We start from the raw sequence: 20355 nt of genomic DNA, 5'->3' as shown, positions 1-20355 counted from the left end.
TGTTTAGACCATAACTCACTCAAAACAGGTCCAATTGACCTGAAATTTTAACCATGAATAGTTAAGACCCATATCTACAAGTCTTATGAAGTCACCAAAGCCCAGAAATGACCATAAGAAAATCAAACAGCTTGTACAAGTTCAGGTCCAAAAACTGGCCGAACCTAAAATGACCTAAAATGACCTAAAGTGACCAATTTTAGTGCAAGTTGACCAGCAATAGCAAAATGACCATAACTTGGTCTACATAACTCAGAATGACCTTAGATTTTTCCCCGCGTTCCATATGACATAGATCTACAAGTTTGTAGTTTTGACCAAAATCCGAAAACAGAAGGAACTAGGTCTTCCGGCTAGGTCAAACTAGTATCCCGGAATCCAGCAAATCGCAAGAAAATGCAGTATACACGGAAATGAATTTGGTAACATGTACCAACCCTAAAAGACTATCGAATGTGACATATTAATGACATTAAAACCTAAATTACCTAGAATGTACCAAGGGTCGACATAGTAGGCTGACTAAGCGAATAAATGAATTCAGTGAATTAATTATCAAGCATTATCGTTAGAGACAGTTTAAATGAGTACTGAAACACTTCAAATTGTGTTTCTCAGTTAGCAAAGACTCAGGGAGGGGAAGGAAACACTGAGTCAGAGCCAAGAGACAGTCATCAGAGGTTTGTGCATAATAAGTATTTCTTTTAAATTTTTCAATTGAAATAAATTATGATTATTTCTATGTTATTATTTTAAATTGTGTTTGTGCACAATAAGTTTGACTTCTCATTTTCTACTTAAAAACTTAATTCAACATTATAGTTTTAAATTGTGTCCGTGCACAACACTTTTATATTCACTGCTTTTACTAGCAAATTTATTTAGAGAAATGAGTTATAAGTAATTTTTGATTGCTTTGGTTTTGGGAATATTATTTGGAACTTATTGTATTGCCAACTTTGCAAATGGAAATATTGAGATAAAATGTGATTTATGGTTTGTATAAAATATTGTGAATTGAAATTTTTTTGATTCACACTTGGCATGACACTGTTAATATATTCCTCCCTCTTTGACTTATCAGTCTGGGGTGAGTGTGATTATGTTCCTCCCTCTTTAACTTGCCAGTCTGAGGTGAGTGTGGATGAGTACTCATTATTCAGCTAGCTTCCTCCCTCATTGATTTCGATTATTGGGGTGAGTGTGTCTTGTCGTGGTGTACAACACGGCATGTGTGGAAAAATTGTGTCATGGCCTAAATTATGTTATCGATTAGCAACATTGTATTATTCAGTTATTTGATCGAATTGTGTTATTGATTTGCAAAGCGGTATTATTCAGTTATTTGATCGAATTGTGTTATTGATTTGCAAAACGGTATTATTCAATTACTTTATCAAATTTGTGTTAGGTGAATTTTGTAAATTGTGAAATGGAATTGTGAATCATTTGATTTGTGAACTGTCAATAAAAGATTTATATATCGCATTTCAAATTGTTATTGTGCACCACTGAGTAAATTTTACTTAGCGATAGCTTTTCATTGCTGTCGCAGGTAGACAGACTGATAGGGCAGCAGACTAGGCTGCTAGTACATTCAGCGAGAAATCATCGGGTATATTGAGTATACCATATTTTACATTTTATATTGTAATGTATGTTCACTATATGTATATAGTGTTCTTGGTTTTAAGCAGTTGTAAATTAAAATTGTACATTAAAGTTGTAAAATAAATTATGAGTTATTTGGACTTGTAAAAATTGTATTATATTTCTTGTATCTCAGTCTTTGAAAAATTATTATGGATTTGTGTTGAATTATGCTAGAGTTTTAGATTGAGAAAAATATTGAAGTGCTTTTTATAGGTTTTTGAAAAACTATTTTATCCAAATTAGGGAGGGCACTCTGCCAAAATTTTTTTACAGAAATTACTAGTAGTCTAAATGTGTTAGTTAATTCACCTCAGTTCAAAAAGGTTTTTAACACCTGTAAATAGTGCTCACCACTGTAAAAGAAGCAAGAAAAGTCATTGAAAATCCCTTGTAATGTATTTAATGGGTTATCAGTAGGCGAAGTTGGTAATTCATTAGGTATACTACGGGATCATGTTATGCCTTACAGAGGGGTAGGGTGTGACATGTTTTAGTGGTATCAGAGCTAGTTTTTTTTAAATTCTGTTTTCACATGTTACTTGAATATTCTTTCTTCATAGTACAACTGCTCAATATCATTGTCTGATACATACAGTACATTACATTATAAATATGCACTAACGGGAGGAAATCTCCTTGTGTTATTTGTTTAGGAGGTCTAAGATCCTTGCATTGACTATGGAAGAGGGTGATCGTTCAGTTGATCAATCTATAGAGGCTGAGGTGCAAGAGGATGCCCCAGCCCTACATAATGTCAGTGGTTTAGCAAAGACCACTGCAAGATCGCAGCTTTCTCGTCATTCGCCACAGATGGCTGCAATGTTCCAACAAATGGCTGGTAATGTGCCTACTCAAGTCCCAATACAGACACCAGTGGTACAACCACAATCTCCTACTAGGCAGTATGACAAATTGATGAAGTATGGGGCTACAGAGTTTAAGGGGACAGTAGATCCTCTAGAAGCTGAACAATGGTTAGAGAGGATGGATAGGGTATTCAAGAAACTGCATTACACAGAGGAGCTCAAATTCGAATACTCTGTATCTTTGTTACAGGGGGATGCTTATGACTGGTGGAAAACCATTCCCCACAGTCTGGTAGAATCGGCAGTGCTAACATGGAATGACTTTCTCAGAGAATTCAGACAGAAATATGTCCCTGATGCTTATGTAGATCAGAAACTACAAGAGTTCCTAAGTCTGAAACAGGGGAGTAGATCGGTGGCTGAATATGAAAGGGAATTTTTCCGCCTGAGCCATTATGCAGTAAGTCTACTTTCTACCAGTAGGGAGAGATGTAAGAGGTTTGAAACTAGATTGAAGCCTAGTATCAGATTACAAGTGGTCGGATTCAAACATAACAACTTCTCTGAACTTATTTCTCAAGCACTAGAATTAGAAAGAATTGAATCAAGCACTTCACGAGAAAAGAGATCGGAGAAGACGTAAAAGAGGGAAAGTCAGTAGAACTGAGTTTTAGTGGTCTTACTGGAAAGAGGAAAAACTTTGGGGATACAACAGAGATAGTAAGAAGTCAGGTAGAGATAGATCTTCCGACGAAACCACCTCGATCCGATCAAAGAAACTCAACAGAAACCCAGGAATGCGCTGTCAGATCGACTTTGTGAAACTTGTGGTAAACCACATAGTGGGGTATGTTATAGAGCCGTAGGAGCATGTTTTAATTGTGGAGAGACTGGCCATTTTGCTAGGGATTGTGTAAATCCAGTCGCTCGATCATTTACTACACCAAAGGGATCCACCCAAGTTTCTACCCCAAAGAGATCACCATCTGTCAGTAGAGGCAAAGGTAGAGGTAGGGTAGTACACCTAGAAGTCGAGTAATCGTGAATCACCGGAGCAGGTGATGCTCCAGCTGGATATACGCTATACGGCAGAGAGAAGAGAGTTAGACTTTTGATATTATTGCTGGTACTTTCTCAAATAATAACTAAGATATATATATATATATATGTATTGTTTGACCTGGGGTCTGCATACTTTTATGTTAGTGTTAGAACTATATGTTCTATTGTTATTCCTTTACAGGGGAATAAATTTTGATGCATTAGTGATTAGCCCTTTAAGATAAGGATTGTGATAATAAGTGAAATTAGTTTTAGAAGAGTTTATCGGCGAAAAGTATTTTCTAACACACCATAAATTATAAAGCTAATTGGTGAGCCTACTTAATGTAAGGCAAGAGGAAGCAAAAGTAAAATGCAGTAATGGAATTGCTCTAGATGAGGGCAAGGATGTTACTGTTAGTAATTGCTAATGGATATTGTAATCGGAATAAGTTCGGATATTAGTGAATTTGAAAAAGATAAAAGATAGGAAAGTTTTATCTATTGGAATGTATCGTAGTAACTATGCAATGTTCTTGATGTTTATACTGTAAGCTGCAGATTACAGTACTAACTTGAGATTATTGTGTAGAGCTACGTACTACCTGATAGTACACCTAGATGAGAATAGTTGCCAACGACATCTGTTTTGGTATAGTTATGCCAGGATAGAATTTAATTGTTAGAAATAAGTTTGAAAATCCTACTTAGGGATCTAAAACTCAAAGGTTAGAATATCGAAAGGTTATAGTTCAGTACAAAAGAAAGTAAGTTATAGAATATTGACAGATAAAAAGAGTTATGGAAGTAAAAATTCGAACAGTTGGTTCAAATATAACAAAGAAATGTTACGAATGTGAGGAAGACTATGGACTAGAATGGTCAGAGGACCAATGACTAGATAAATGATTCTAACATGACCTCAAGGGTCATTCAAGAAGGAACATGAATCGAAATATTAGACAGGACAATAGTAAGAGAAGATTGGTGTTATACAAACAAATTAAATGTTGTATTAGATTGTTAAAAGTCTTATACAAATTCGAGAGAAAGAAGATTATTCGATCATATAGAAAGGAGAAAATAAACGTATGACTATTGTAAGATGGCTATTGGGAAAAATTTTATGGACGAAATTTATTTTAAGGGGGGGAGAATTGCAACACCCCTATGTTCGGTAGTGCGTGCTACTGTTCCGGTGACCAGTGTTGTCCGGACAGCTAGAATGCCTAGAACTATATGTTAGAACTATATGTTCTATTGTTATTCCTTTACAGGGGAATAAATTTTGATGCATTAGTGATTAGCCCTTTAAGATAAGGATTGTGATAATAAGTGAAATTAGTTTTAGAAGAGTTTATCGGCGAAAAGTATTTTCTAACACACCATAAATTATAAAGCTAATTGGTGAGCCTACTTAATGTAAGGCAAGAGGAAGCAAAAGTAAAATGCAGTAATGGAATTGCTCTAGATGAGGGCAAGGATGTTACTGTTAGTAATTGCTAATGGATATTGTAATCGGAATAAGTTCGGATATTAGTGAATTTGAAAAAGATAAAAGATAGGAAAGTTTTATCTATTGGAATGTATCGTAGTAACTATGCAATGTTCTTGATGTTTATACTGTAAGCTGCAGATTACAGTACTAACTTGAGATTATTGTGTAGAGCTACGTACTACCTGATAGTACACCTAGATGAGAATAGTTGCCAACGACATCCTGCTTTTGGTATAGTTATGCGGGATAGAATTTAATTGTTAGAAATAAGTTTGAAAATCCTACTTAGGGATCTAAAACTCAAAGGTTAGAATATCGAAGGTTATAGTTGATTACAAAAGAAAGTAAGTTATAGAATATTGTGAGATAAAAAGAGTTATGGAAGTAAAAATTGAGCAGTTGGTTCAAATATAACAAAGAAATGTTACGAATGTGAGGAAGACTATGGACTAGAATGGTCAGAGGACCAATGACTAGATAAATGATTCTAACATGACCTCAAGGGTCATTCAAGAAGGAACATGAATCGAAATATTAGACAGGACAATAGTAAGAGAAGATTGGTGTTATACAAACAAATTAAATGTTGTATTAGATTGTTAAAAGTCTTATACAAATTCGAGAGAAAGAAGATTATTCGATCATATAGAAAGGAGAAAATAAACGTATGACTATTGTAAGATGGCAATTGGGAAAAATTTTATGGACGAAATTTATTTTAAGGGGGGGAGAATTGCAACACCCCTATGTTCGGTAGTGCGTACTACTGTTCCGGTGACCAGTGTTGTCCGGACAGCTAGAATGCCTAGAACTATATGTTAGAACTATATGTTCTATTGTTATTCCTTTACAGGGGAATAAATTTTGATGCATTAGTGATTAGCCCTTTAAGATAAGGATTGTGATAATAAGTGAAATTAGTTTTAGAAGAGTTTATCGGCGAAAAGTATTTTCTAACACACCATAAATTATAAAGCTAATTGGTGAGCCTACTTAATGTAAGGCAAGAGGAAGCAAAAGTAAAATGCAGTAATGGAATTGCTCTAGATGAGGGCAAGGATGTTACTGTTAGTAATTGCTAATGGATATTGTAATCGGAATAAGTTCGGATATTAGTGAATTTGAAAAAGATAAAAGATAGGAAAGTTTTATCTATTGGAATGTATCGTAGTAACTATGCAATGTTCTTGATGTTTATACTGTAAGCTGCAGATTACAGTACTAACTTGAGATTATTGTGTAGAGCTACGTACTACCTGATAGTACACCTAGATGAGAATAGTTGCCAACGACATCTGTTTTGGTATAGTTATGCCAGGATAGAATTTAATTGTTAGAAATAAGTTTGAAAATCCTACTTAGGGATCTAAAACTCAAAGGTTAGAATATCGAAAGGTTATAGTTCAGTACAAAAGAAAGTAAGTTATAGAATATTGACAGATAAAAAGAGTTATGGAAGTAAAAATTCGAACAGTTGGTTCAAATATAACAAAGAAATGTTACGAATGTGAGGAAGACTATGGACTAGAATGGTCAGAGGACCAATGACTAGATAAATGATTCTAACATGACCTCAAGGGTCATTCAAGAAGGAACATGAATCGAAATATTAGACAGGACAATAGTAAGAGAAGATTGGTGTTATACAAACAAATTAAATGTTGTATTAGATTGTTAAAAGTCTTATACAAATTCGAGAGAAAGAAGATTATTCGATCATATAGAAAGGAGAAAATAAACGTATGACTATTGTAAGATGGCTATTGGGAAAAATTTTATGGACGAAATTTATTTTAAGGGGGGGAGAATTGCAACACCCCTATGTTCGGTAGTGCGTACTACTGTTCCGGTGACCAGTGTTGTCCGGACAGCTAGAATGCCTAGAACTACACTTCGAGATGAGTGAGGAGACATAAAATGATGAAATACAAGAAAAGAAAATACAAGAAAAACAAAGGAAAATAATAGCAAAGAAATGTAGCCAAGTTAAGCGAGTCGAAAACCCTAGCATTGGGTGACCGCACCGGGAAATCACGGTGTGGACCGTTGACTAGCCCTGGACCGCGGGGAACCTTAGAAAATATTTTTAAGACTTATAGAGACATCAATTGAAGTATAAATGCCATTAGAAATATCAAAGAAAAATTAATTAATTAGTATAAAGAAAAGTGAGAAATTGAAAAACGGACAAAACTCGATATTATCGAAAAATCGAGAATGGAACCCGAACAGGGGCATTGTCGGCATTTGACATCCCGAGTTGTCTTTTGACCTAAATGTACATTAAAAATAAATGATATTACATTTGGAAAATGTCATGAAAAATTAAATGGGTGGTACATAGTTTAAATAGCAAAAATGGGAAGCTTAATGTGGGAAAAAGAAATTTTAGATTAAACTAATAATTTATTTTGACATAGTGCTCCACTAATTCATGAAAGTGGACCACTACCACTTCATTTGGACAGCAGATCATCTTCTTCCTCACTTCTCCAAGAACCAACCAAATTTCTCCCAAGAAAATCCACCATTGACATCCATTTGAAAGCTTCATGCAAGCTTGATTTAAGCTTCCTTCTTTGCACCTTCCTTCATTAAAGTTAATCCTCACACTATGGGCAGTAGATACGCAGCAAGAAGACCAAGTTTTGGAGAGATTTTGAAGAATTTCCAAAATGGTAAGTTTGTATTTTTGGGTTATTGCTTCATTAAAGTTAGTAGGAATGTTATGGGTGTTTGATTTATGAAGAAATTTTTTAGTTTTGATGTTGAATGGGAATGTGCACTTTTGGCAGCCATGGAAGCACCTTGAAGGCAGTTTATTTGTGCTTGTAAATGGTGAATTAAATGATTGATTAAATGTATATTGTGTAGGAAATTGTTTGGGTGATGTATACTTAGTATATGTAAATATAAAATGAGATTTAAAGCTTGGAAAGTAATGGAATCTAAATGTACCATTGTGGCAGTTTGTTAACTCTTGAGGAATGCTGGAATTCATGCTTGGTTTATGAAATAATGGTGTTGAAATGTGTTGGTTGTTATGGCAGTTTGAGTGTATGTATGGTGGTGTAAAGTGGGACATGTAAATGGGCATGAATTGGTGATTGAATTGTTGTAAATTGAGTTAGACAAATTCTGCACTTGTTGGTGCACATTGAATGTAATTGTAAGCTGCCAAAATGACCTATAATATGTTGTGAATTATGCTTAGGTTATGGTACAACCAGAATTGGCTTGAATGTTGAGTTTGGTGAGTGTTAAAAGTGATCCTTGATGTGTATGAAAGAAATGCAATAAGGCAGTTTGAGTTTTAGGCCTATAACTTTAAGTGTGTGGCTCCAATGGAATGAGACCAATTGGAGGTGAAACTAGACACAAAATGTGCCAACTTTCATGAAGAAAGCTTGCCAAAATTCTGCTTGCAAGGTAGCTTGAAAAATGACCAAATCCAGATTAAGTGCAAATGAGGCCTGAAAATTGACCATTTGGGCAGCAGTTAGTGTTTAGACCATAACTCACTCAAAACATGTCCAATTGACCTGAAATGTTAACCATGAATAGTTAAGACTCATATCTACAAGTCTTAGGAAGACACCAAAGCCTAGAAATGAACATAAGCAAGTCAAACAGCTTGCACAAGTTCGGGTCCAAAAACTGGCCGAACCTAAAATGACCTAAAGTGACCAATTTTAGTGCAAGTTGACCAGCAATAGTAAAATGACCATAACTTGGTCTACATAACTCAGAATGACCTCAAATTTTTCCCCGCGTTCCATAAGACATAGATCTACAAGTTTGTAGTTTTGACTGAAACCCGAAAACCTAGGGAACTAGGTCTTCCGGCTAGGTCAAACTAGTATCCCGAAATCCAGCAAATCGCAAGAAAATGCAGTATACACGGAAATGAATTTAGTAACATGTACCAACCCTAAAATACTATCGAATGTGACATATTAATGACATTAAAACCTAAATTACCTAGAATGTACCAAGGGTTGACATAGTAGGTTGACTAAGTGAATAATTGAATTCAGTGAATTAATTATCAAGCATTATCGTTAGAGACAGTTTAAATGAGTACTGAAACACTTCAAATTGTGTTTCTCAGTTAGCAAAGACTCAGGGAGGGGAAGGAAACACTGAGTCAGAGCCAAGAGACAGTCATCAGAGGTTTGTGCATAATAAGTATTTCTTTTGAATTTTTCAATTGAAATAAATTATGATTATTTCTATGTTATTATTTTAAATTGTGTTTGTGCACAATAAGTTTGACTTCTCTTTTTCTACTTAAAAATTTAATTCAACATTATAGTTTTAAATTGTGTCCGTGCACAACACTTTTATATTCACTGCTTTTATTAGCAAATTTATTTAGAGAAATGAGTTATGAGTAATTTTTGATTGCTTTGGTTTTGGGAATATTATTTGGAACTTATTGTATTGCCAACTTTGCAAATGGAAATTTTGAGATAAAATGTGATTTATGGTTTGTATGAAATATTGTGATTTGAAATTGTTTTGATTCACACTTGGCATGACACTGTTAATATATTCCTCCCTCTTTGACTTATCGATGCAGGGTGAGTGTGATTATGTTCCTCCCTCTTTGACTTGCCAGTCTGAGGTGAGTGTGGATGAGTACTCATTATTCAGCTAGCTTCCTCCCTCATTGATTTCGATTATTGGGGTGAGTGTGTCTTGTCGTGGTGTACAACACGGCATGTGTGGAAAAATTGTGTCATGGCCTAAATTATGTTATCGATTAGCAACATTGTATTATTCAGTTATTTGATCGAATTGTGTTATTGATTTGCAAAACGGTATTATTCAGTTATTTGATCGAATTGTGTTATTGATTTGCAAAACGGTATTATTCAGTTATTTGATCGAATTGTGTTATTGATTTGCAAAACGGTCTTATTCAGTTATTTGATCGAATTGTGTTATTGATTTGCAAAATGGTATTATTCAATTACTTGATCAAATTTGTGTTAGGTGAATTTTGTAAATTATGAAATGGAATTGTGAATCATTTGATTTGTGAACTGTCAATAAAAGATTTATATATCGCATTTCAAATTGTTATTGTGCACCACTGAGTAAATTTTACTCAGTGATAGCTTTTCATTGCTGTCGCAGGTAGACAGACTGATGGGGCAGCAGACTAGGCTGCTAGTACATTCAGCTATTCTGCATTTTATATTGTAATATATGTTCACTATATGTATATAGTATTCTTGGTTTTAAGCAGTTGTAAATTAAAATTGTACATTAAAGTTGTAAAATAAATTATGAGTTATTTGGACTTGTAAAAATTGTATTATATTTCTTGTATCTCAGTCTTTGAAAAATTATTGTAGATTTGTGTTGAATTATGCTAGAGTTTGAGATTGAGAAAAATATTGAAGTGCTTTTTACAGGTTTTTGAAGAACTTTTTTATCCAAATTACGGAGGGCACTCTGCCAAAATTTTTTTACAGAAATTACTAATAGTCTAAATGTGTTAGTTAATTCACCTCAGTTCAAAAAGGTTTTTAACACCTGTAAATAGTGTCACCACTGTAAAAGAAGTAAGAAAAGTCATTGAAAATCCCTTGTAGTGTATTTAATGGGTTATCAGTAGGCGAAGTTGGTAATTCATTAGGTATACTACGGGATCATGTTATGCCTTACAGAGGGGTAGGGTGTGACATTTACCCTGCCTACTGTCAACCACATGTGCCAGATAGGCTTCACACCCTTTTCTCAACCATCTCCTTGTAACTGTAGTTGAGATGACATTGGACAAAAAATCTGTCCTTTCACCCACAACTGTTATTTCTTCATTCTCAGCAGTTTTTAGAGAGATTCTCTTCAATTTACAATCTACTATTGCCTGATGATGGGATAACCAGTCCATTCCCAAAATCACATCAAACTCATGGAAAGGCCGTTCGATTAAGTCTGCTGAGAACTCTTTCCCTTGAATCTTCAATGGACAGCCCTTATACACCTTGTTTACTACCACACTGTGGCCTAGCAGATTTGTGACCAGGATGTCTTGGTCACTTTCCTCTACTAGTATTTCCCTTTCTATGGGCAGCTTGATACAAATATATGAATGAGTAGATCCAGGATGCACTAATGCATGCACAGAAGTATTATAGAGGAGGAACGTACCCTTGATGACATCTGGAGCTTCCTGTTCCTCCTGTGCCCTTATAGCATAGGCTTTGGCTGGTTTTCTACCTTCTGCTCTCTCCACAGACTCTGATACAGGTTTTTGTGAAGTATCGGCTGCTTCAGCCTTACCCGACTTTCTACCCCTTGGAGCTGGAAGGGCAAGCCTAACAATTGATATTGGAGTGCATGTAGCAGTTCCGCAAGGACAATCTCGAACAAGGTGGTCTGTAGATCCACACTGTAAACAAGAACCTATCATCCTCCAACATTCACCCTTATGCCATTTTTGGCAATGTGGGTAAGCAACAGATACTATTTGGGCTGGTCCCCTGAACCCTGTCCCTGGAGAGCTAGCCACTGAAGGTGTGGACTGGCCTCTCCTTGGTGAAAACTGAGATTTGGGCCTCTGTGACTGACCCTGACTTGGTGCTCTACTGAAACCCTGAGTAGGGGAACCTCTGAATTTCTTACTAGGGGCAGAAGATGTACCGGTCTGACCCTGACCTCTTTTCTGTTGTCTGTCCCTTCTGTTTTGATCATTCATTCTAACTTTTTCAACCTTCAGTGCGGCTTCCACTAACTTGGCAAACTCTATAATCCCCAAGGCTGTAATCATTATTTTAATGTTATCATTGTCACACCCTACCCCTCTGTAAGGCATAACATGATCCCGTAGTATACCTAATGAATTACCAACTCCGTCTACTGATAATCCATTAAATACACTACAAGGGATTTTAAAAACTTTTCTTACTTCTTTTACAGTGGTGAGCACTATTTACAGGTGTGAAAGACTTTGGTGAACTGAAGTGAAACAACTAACTCATTTGATTTATTTGGAATATCTGCAAATATTTTGGCAAGGTGCCATTTGTATTTTGGACAAAACAGTTCTTCAGAAAACCTGTAAAAAGCACTTCAATATATTTTCAAATCTCAACTCCAACATTTTTATCAACACAACACATTTCTCAAGTCAAATCCACAGTGATTTTCAAAGACTAAGATACAAAGATATAACACAATTTTTACAAGCCAAATAACTCATAATTATTTTACAACTTTACTGTACAACTTAAATTTACAACTGCTCAAAACCAAGAACAAAATATACATACAGTGAATATACATTACAGTACAAAATGCCACATGTGGTATACTCACTATACCCAAAAATCTCTCACTGGCGATACTAGCAGCCTAGCCTGCTGCCCTGTCTGTCTCTCTACCTGCGGCGACAATAAAAGCTATCACGAGACAATGTCTCAGTGGTGCACAACATTTACCAAATATAAATTTTAAATCACAATTCATAAATCATATCAATAGTGGATACTTAAAACCATAGTTAAATTCAAGACAATAAATGTCAACAAGAATTTAAACTCCATTTGTTAATATCACAATAATTTTCAATAAGTCAGATCATGGTTGAATTCAATAGACAGTATATGTCAATAAGAGTTTAAATCAATTTCACAATCTCACAATACATAATAACACAATTCGATCTAATAAATGTAGAATACAGTTTTGACTATCTATAACACAATTTAGGCCTTGACACATTTTTTCCATATATGGCTTGTTGTACACAACGTCAAGACATGCTCACCCCAATAATCGAAATCAATGAGGAGGAAGCTAGCTATATAATGAGAACTCATCCATACTCACCTCAGTGGGAAGTCAAAGAGGAGGACCATAATAATACTCAAACCAGACTAATAAGTCAAAGAGGGAGGAATAATCACACTCACCCCATTAATGGAGGAGGAACATATTATCAGTGTCATGCCAATTGTGAGTCAAAACAATTCCAAACATTTTATTCAAATGATCCGTAAGAATCCAATAAATTTCCAAAGTTATAATTTCATTCACAAAATGGCAACACAATTCGTAATTCACTTCAATTTCCACAAAAACCATTTATAGTGCTTTTCAATCAATAAGTATCCATCAAATACCATTCAAACAATTTTTCACAGTTTCAAACCATTCACAATGTTTTTCAATCAATAAGTGTCCACCAAACACATTTCCACAATTTAAAACAATGATATGCAAATAGTCAATATTTATTTCCATTGAAAATAATTCAAAAGAAACAGTTGTTGTGCACAAACCTCTGATGACTGTCCCCCTGATCTGGACTCAGTGTTTCCTTCCCTTTTCCTGAGTCTTTGGTAACTGAGAAACACAATTTGAAGTGTTTCAGTACTAATTTAAACTGTCTCTATCGATGGTGTTTGGTAAATAATGCACTGAACTCAATTATTCACTTAATCACCTAATATACCGACCCTCGTTGCGTTTTAGGTAAATTAGGTTTTAGTGTCGTTAATATGTCACATTTGATAGGGTTTTAGGTTTGGTATGTTTTACCAAAGTCATTTCCTTGCTTAGTGCATTTTAATGCAAATTGCTGGATTCCGGGACACTGGTTTGACCTAACCGGACGATCCAGTTCCCTCGGTTTTCGGGTCTTGGTTGAAACTACAAATTTGTAGATCTAGGTCTTATTGCACGCGGTGCAAAATTTCAGGTCAATCCGAGTTAAGTAGACCAAGTTATGGTCATTACACTATTGCTGGTCAAGTGGTACCATTTTAGGTCAAATTGGTCAATTCTGGTTCGGCCAGTTTTTGGACCCGAACTTGTGCAAGTTGTTTGACTTGCTTATGGTCATTTCTGGGCTTTGGTGTCTTCATAAGACTTGTAGGTATGGGTCTTAACTATTCTTGGTCAAAATTTCAGGTCAATTGGACCTGGTTTGAGTGAGTTATGGCCTAAACACTCACTGCTGCCCAATTGGTCATTTTTCAGGTCCTAATTGCACCTAATCCGAATTGGTCATTTTTTTAGGTCACCTTGCAAGCAGAATTTTGGCATGGTTTCTCAATGGAAGTTGGCACATTTTGTGCCTAGTTTCACCTCAAATTGGTCTCATACCAATTGAGGTTACACATTCAAGGTTATAGGCTAAAATATACACTGCCCTCAATATGCATTTCACACCCCAACTTCAAACACATACTCACCTTGCAAGGTTTACTTCCATACCCTACCAAACTGTTTTGGCACATTACCAAAGGCATTTTCTACATTACATTAGCATTATTTTGGGCAGATTCCAATCACCCTCAACACACCAAATATCATTCACAATTACAATTTCTAAATACCATTACAACCACACCTAAACATTACAAACTTTACATACACTTTACAACATTCATTCACCTACATATCATCAATCCTTCTAGGTCAATATTCTGCCCACTCTTCCTTCAATATACACCATCACTCAAGTGTCCACAAGCTGCCACAAACCATTCTTTAACATCCCATTGCCGTACCAATATACAATTTCCCATCCAAGTGCATAAATCGCTATATAAACATGAAGTAAATCACTAGGTTACTAAATCACCATGATCAACATTATTTCTCATCAATTATGTGCATATTAAATCATCAAAAACGTGACCCCATGGCTGTCCAAAATGGAAACAATAATAACCCTTCAAACTCAAAATTTTCCTCCACCAAACTAACACCCATAACATAAACATAAACTTTAACAAAGAACTTCTCAAAAATGCAAACTTACCTTTAATTGTAAATTGCTAAACCTTCACCAAACTTCTCAAAATTGGTATCAATATCTTCCTTGTGGTGTTTAGACCATTTTTCATGAAAGAACCTAAGTGAATGGAGTTGAAATGGAGAGAGGAAATCAAGCTCAAAGAAAACGTTCATGGAGATTTCAAGGATTCTTCAATTCGGCCATTTGAGAGGATTTGAGGGAGATGGAATTTCAGATGGCATTTTTGAGTTACACCTGCCCCATTACATGTTTAATTTATTCATTAGTGGACCACTCACCCATTTAACAATATAATAAGCCAAATTCCCATTTATTCCACATTTAACCCATTATTTCCACTATTTATTTTAGGTACCACCAATTTAATTTTTCATTTTATTTTCTAAGTGTAATACTATTTATTTTTAATGGACATTTAGATCAAAAGATACTTTGGGATGTCAAATGACCATAATGCCCCTGTTCGGGTTGCATTCCCGATTTTTTCGGTAAAACCGTATTTTGTCTGTTTTTCGATTTCTCACTTTTCTTTGTACTAATTATTTAATTTTTCTTTAATCTTTCTAATGAGATTTATACTTCAATAAGGTTCTATTTATGTCCTAAAAATGTTTTCCAAGGTTCCCCGCAGTCCAGGGCTAGTCAACGGTCCACGCCGTGACTTCCCGGTGCGGTCACCCATCGCTAGGTTTTTCGGCTCGCTTAACTTGGTTACATTTCTTTGCTATGATTTTTTTTTCCTTTATTTTTCTTGTATTTCCTTTTCTTGTATTTCATTATTTTATGTCTCCTCACCCATTTTGAAGTACGATTCTTGGCATCCTAGCTGTCCGGACAACACTAGTCACCAGAGCAGCAGAACGCACTACCGAACTTAGGGGTGTTACAATTCTCCCCCCCTTAAATAAATTTCGTCCACGAAATTTTACCCAGTAGTCATCTTACAATAGTCATACGTTTATTTTCTCCTTTCTATATGATCGTAAGACTTTTAACAATCTAATACAATGTTTACTTTGTTTGGATAACACCAATCTCCTCTTACTATTATGTTGTCTAATATTTCAGCTCACGTTCCTTCTTGAATGACCCTTGAGGTCATATTAGAATCATTCATCAGGCATTGGTCCTCTGACCATTCTAGTCCATAGTCTTCCTCACATTCGGAATATTTCTTTGTTACATATGAATCAACTGTTCAAGTCTCTACTTCCATAACTCATTTATCTCACAATGTTCTATAACTTACTTCCTTTGTCTTGAACTATAACCTTTCGATATTTTAACTTTTGAGTTTTAGATCCCTAAGTAGGATTTTCAAACTTATTTCTAACAATTAAATTCTGTCATGGCATAACTATACCAAAACAGATGCCGTTGGCAACTATTCTCATCTAGGTGTACTATCGGTTAGTACGTAGCTCTACACAATAATCTCAAGTTAGTAATCATGTCTGCGACTACGGTATAAACATCAAGAACATTGCATAGTTACTACGATACATCCCAATAGATCAAACTTTGTTATCTTTTATTCTTTTTGAATTCACTGATATTCGAATCTTATTCTGATTACAATATCCATTAGCAATTTCTAACAGTAACCTCCTTGCCCTTATCAAGAGCAATTCCATTACTGCATCTTACTTTTACGTCCTCTTGCCTTACATTAAGTAGGCTCACTAATTAGCTTTATAATTTATGGTGTGTTAGAAAATACTTTTCGCCGATAAACTCTTTCAAAACTAATTTCACTTATTATCACAATCCTTATCTTAAGGGCTAATCACTAATGCGTCAAAATTTATTCCTCTTTAAACGAATAACAACAGAACATATAGTTCTAACACTAATGTAAAAATATGAAAATTCCAGGTCAAACAATACATATATATATCTCAGTTGCTAATTGAGAAAGTACCAGCAATGATGTCAAAAGTCTCAGTCTCTTTTACGTCAGTATAGCGTATACTCTCGTTGAAGCATCACCTGTTTTGGTGATTCACGATGAGTCGACTTCTAGGTGTACTACCCCTACCTCTACCTTTGCCTCTACTAGCGATGGTGAACTCTTTGGGGTAGAAACTTGGGTTGATCCCTTTGGTGTAGTAAATGATCCGAACGACTGGATTTACACAATCCTTAGCAAAATGACCAGTCTCTCCACAATTAAAGCATGCTCCTACGGCTCTATAACATACCCCACTATGTGGTTTACCACAAGTTTCACAAAGTCGATCTGACAGCGCATTTCTGGGTTTCTGTTGAGTTGGCTGATCGGATCGAGGTGGTTTCTGTCCAAAAGATCTATCTCTACAGGACTTCTTACTATCTCAGTCATATCCACCAAAGTTTTTCATATTTCCAGTATGACCACTAGAACTATGTTCTGCTGACTTTCCCTATTTTACGCCTTTTACGATTTCTTTTTCTCAAGAGCCGCTTCAGATTCAATTCTTTCTAATTCTAGTGCTTGAGAAATAAGTTCAGAGAAGTTGTTATGTTTGAATCAGACCACTTGTAATCTGATACTAGGCTTCAAGCCGGTTTCAAACCTCTTACATCTCTCCCTGCTGGTAGAAAGTAGACTTACTGCATAATGGCTTAGGCGGGAGAATTCCCTTTCATACTCAGCCACTGATCTGCCCCCCTGTTTCAGACTTAGGAATTCTTGCAGCTTCTGGTCTACATAAGCATCAGGGACATATTTTTGCCTGAATTCCCTGAGGAAGTCATTCCATGTTAGCACTGCAGGTTCTATCAGACTGTGGGGGATGGTTTTCCACCAGTCATAAGCATCCCCCTGTAGCAAAGATACTGAGTACTCAAATCTAAGCTCCTCTGTGCAATGCAGTTTCTTGAATACCCTATCCATCCTCTCTAACCATTGTTCTGCCTCTAGAGGATCTACTGTCCCCTTGAACTCTGTAGCCCCATACTTCATCAATTTGTCATATTGTCTAGCAGAAGACTGTGGTTGTACCACCGGTGTCTGTATTGGGACTTGAGTAGGCACATTACCATCCATTTGTTGGAACATTGCAGCCGTCTGCTGAGCGAACTGAGCAGAGAACTGCGGTACTGCAGGGGCTGGTGCTACTGAACCACTGACATTATGTAGGCATGGGGCATCCCCTTGCACCTCAGCCTCAATAGATTGATCGACTGAACGATCACCCTCTTCCATAGTCAATGCGAGTATTTTAGATCTACTAAACCAATAACACAAGGAGATTTCCTCACGTTAGTGCATATTTATAATGTAATGTACTGTATGTATCAAACAATGATATTGAGCAGTTGTACTGTGAAGAATGAATATTCAAATGACAGTGAAAAGAATTTAAAAACTTTGCTCGATAACACTAAAACATGTCACACCTACCCCTCGTAAGGCATAACATGATCCGTAGTATACCTAATGAATTACCAACTCCGTCTCACGATAATCCATTAAATACACTACAAGGGATTTTAAAAACTTTTCTTACTTCTTTACGATGGTGAGCACTATTTACAGTGTGAAAGATTTTGGTGAATCAAGAGAAACAACTACCTCATTTGATTTATTTGGAATATCTGCAAAAATTTTGGCAAGGTGCCATTTGTATTTTGGACAAAACAGTTCTTCAGAAAACCTGTAAAAAGCATTTCAATATATTTTCAAATCTCAACTCCAACATTTTTATCAACACAACACCTTTCTCAAGTCAAATCCACAGTGATTTTCAAAGACTAAGATACAAAGATATAACACAATTTTACAAGCCAAATAACTCATAATTATTTTACAACTTTCTTGTACAACTTAAATTTACAATTGCTCAAAACCAAGAACAAAATATACATACAGTGAATATACATTCTGATACAAAATGCCACATGTGGTATACTCACTATACCCAAAAATCTCTCACTTTGGCGATACTAGCGGCCTAGCTTTCTTTGCCTGTCTCTCTACTGCGACGGCAATAAAAGCTATCATTTGAGACAATGTCTCAGTGGTGCACAACATTTACCAAATATAAATTTTAAATCACAATTCATAAATCATATCAATAGTGGATACTTAAAACCATAGTTAAATTCAAGACAATAAATGTCAACAAGAATTTAAACTCCATTTGTTAATATCACAATAATTTTCAATAAGTCAGATCATGGTTGAATTCAATAGACAGTATATGTCAATAAGAGTTTAAATCAATTTCACAATCTCACAATACATAATAACACAATTCGATCAAATAACTGAAGAATACAGTGTTGCCAATCTATAACACAATTTAGGCCATGACACAATTTTTCCATATATGCCGTGTTGTACACCACGACAAGACATGCTCACCCCAATAATCAAAATCAATGAGGGAGGAAGCTAGCTATATAATGAGAACTCATCCATACTCACCTCGGTGGGAAGTCAAAGAGGGAGGAACATAATCATACTCACCCCAGACTAATAAGTCAAAGAGGGAGGAATAATCACACTCACCCCATTAATGGAGGAGGAACATATTATCAGTGTCATGCCAATTATGAGTCAAAACAATTCCAAACATTTTATTCAAATGATCCGTAAGAATCCAATAAATTTCCAAAGTTATAATTTCATTCACAAAATGGCAACACAATTCGTAATTCACTTCAATTTCCACAAAAACCATTTACAGTGCTTTTCAATCAATAAGTATCCATCAAATACCATTCAAACAATTTTTCACAGTTTCAAACCATTCACAATGTTTTTCAATCAATAAGTGTCCACCAAACACATTTCCACAATTTAAAACAATGATATGCAAATAGTCAATATTTATTTCCATTGAAAATAATTCAAAAGAAACAGTTGTTGTGCACAAACCTCTGATGACTGTCCCCCTGATCTGGACTCAGTGTTTCCTTCCCTTTTCCTGAGTCTTTGGTAGCGAGAAACACAATTTGAAGTGTTTGATTACTAATTTAAACTGTCTCTATCGATGGTGTTTGGTAAATAATGCACTGAACTCAATTATTCACTTAATCACCTAATATACCGACCCTCGTTGCGTTTTAGGTAAATTAGGTTTTGGTGTCGTTAATATGTCACATTTGATAGGGTTTTAGGTTTGGTATGTTTTACCAAAGTCATTTCCTTGCTTAGTGCATTTTAATGCAAATTGCTGGATTCCGGGACACTGGTTTGACCTAACCGGACGATCCAGTTCCCTCGGTTTTCAGGTCTCGGTCGAAACTACAAATTTGTAGATCTAGGTCGTATTGCACGCGGTGCAAAATTTCAGGTCAATCCGAGTTAAGTAGACCAAGTTATGGTCATTACACTATTGCTGGTCAAGTGGTACCATTTTAGGTCAATTTTAGGTCAAATTGGTCAATTCTGGTTCGGCCAGTTTTTGGACCCGAACTTGTGCAAGTTTTTTGACTTGCTTATGGTCATTTCTGGGCTTTGGTGTCTTCATAAGACTTGTAGGTATGGGTCTTAACTATTCTTGGTCAAAATTTCAGGTCAATTGGACCTGGTTTGAGTGAGTTATGGCCTAAACACTCACTGCTGCCCAATTGGTCATTTTTCAGGTCCT

This window comes from Hevea brasiliensis, chromosome 14 (assembly GCF_030052815.1).
Source record: "Hevea brasiliensis isolate MT/VB/25A 57/8 chromosome 14, ASM3005281v1, whole genome shotgun sequence".
In the NCBI taxonomy this organism is placed as follows: domain Eukaryota; kingdom Viridiplantae; phylum Streptophyta; class Magnoliopsida; order Malpighiales; family Euphorbiaceae; genus Hevea; species Hevea brasiliensis.
The sequence above is the reverse complement of the archived record's forward strand: the minus strand, read 5'-3'. Positions refer to the sequence as shown.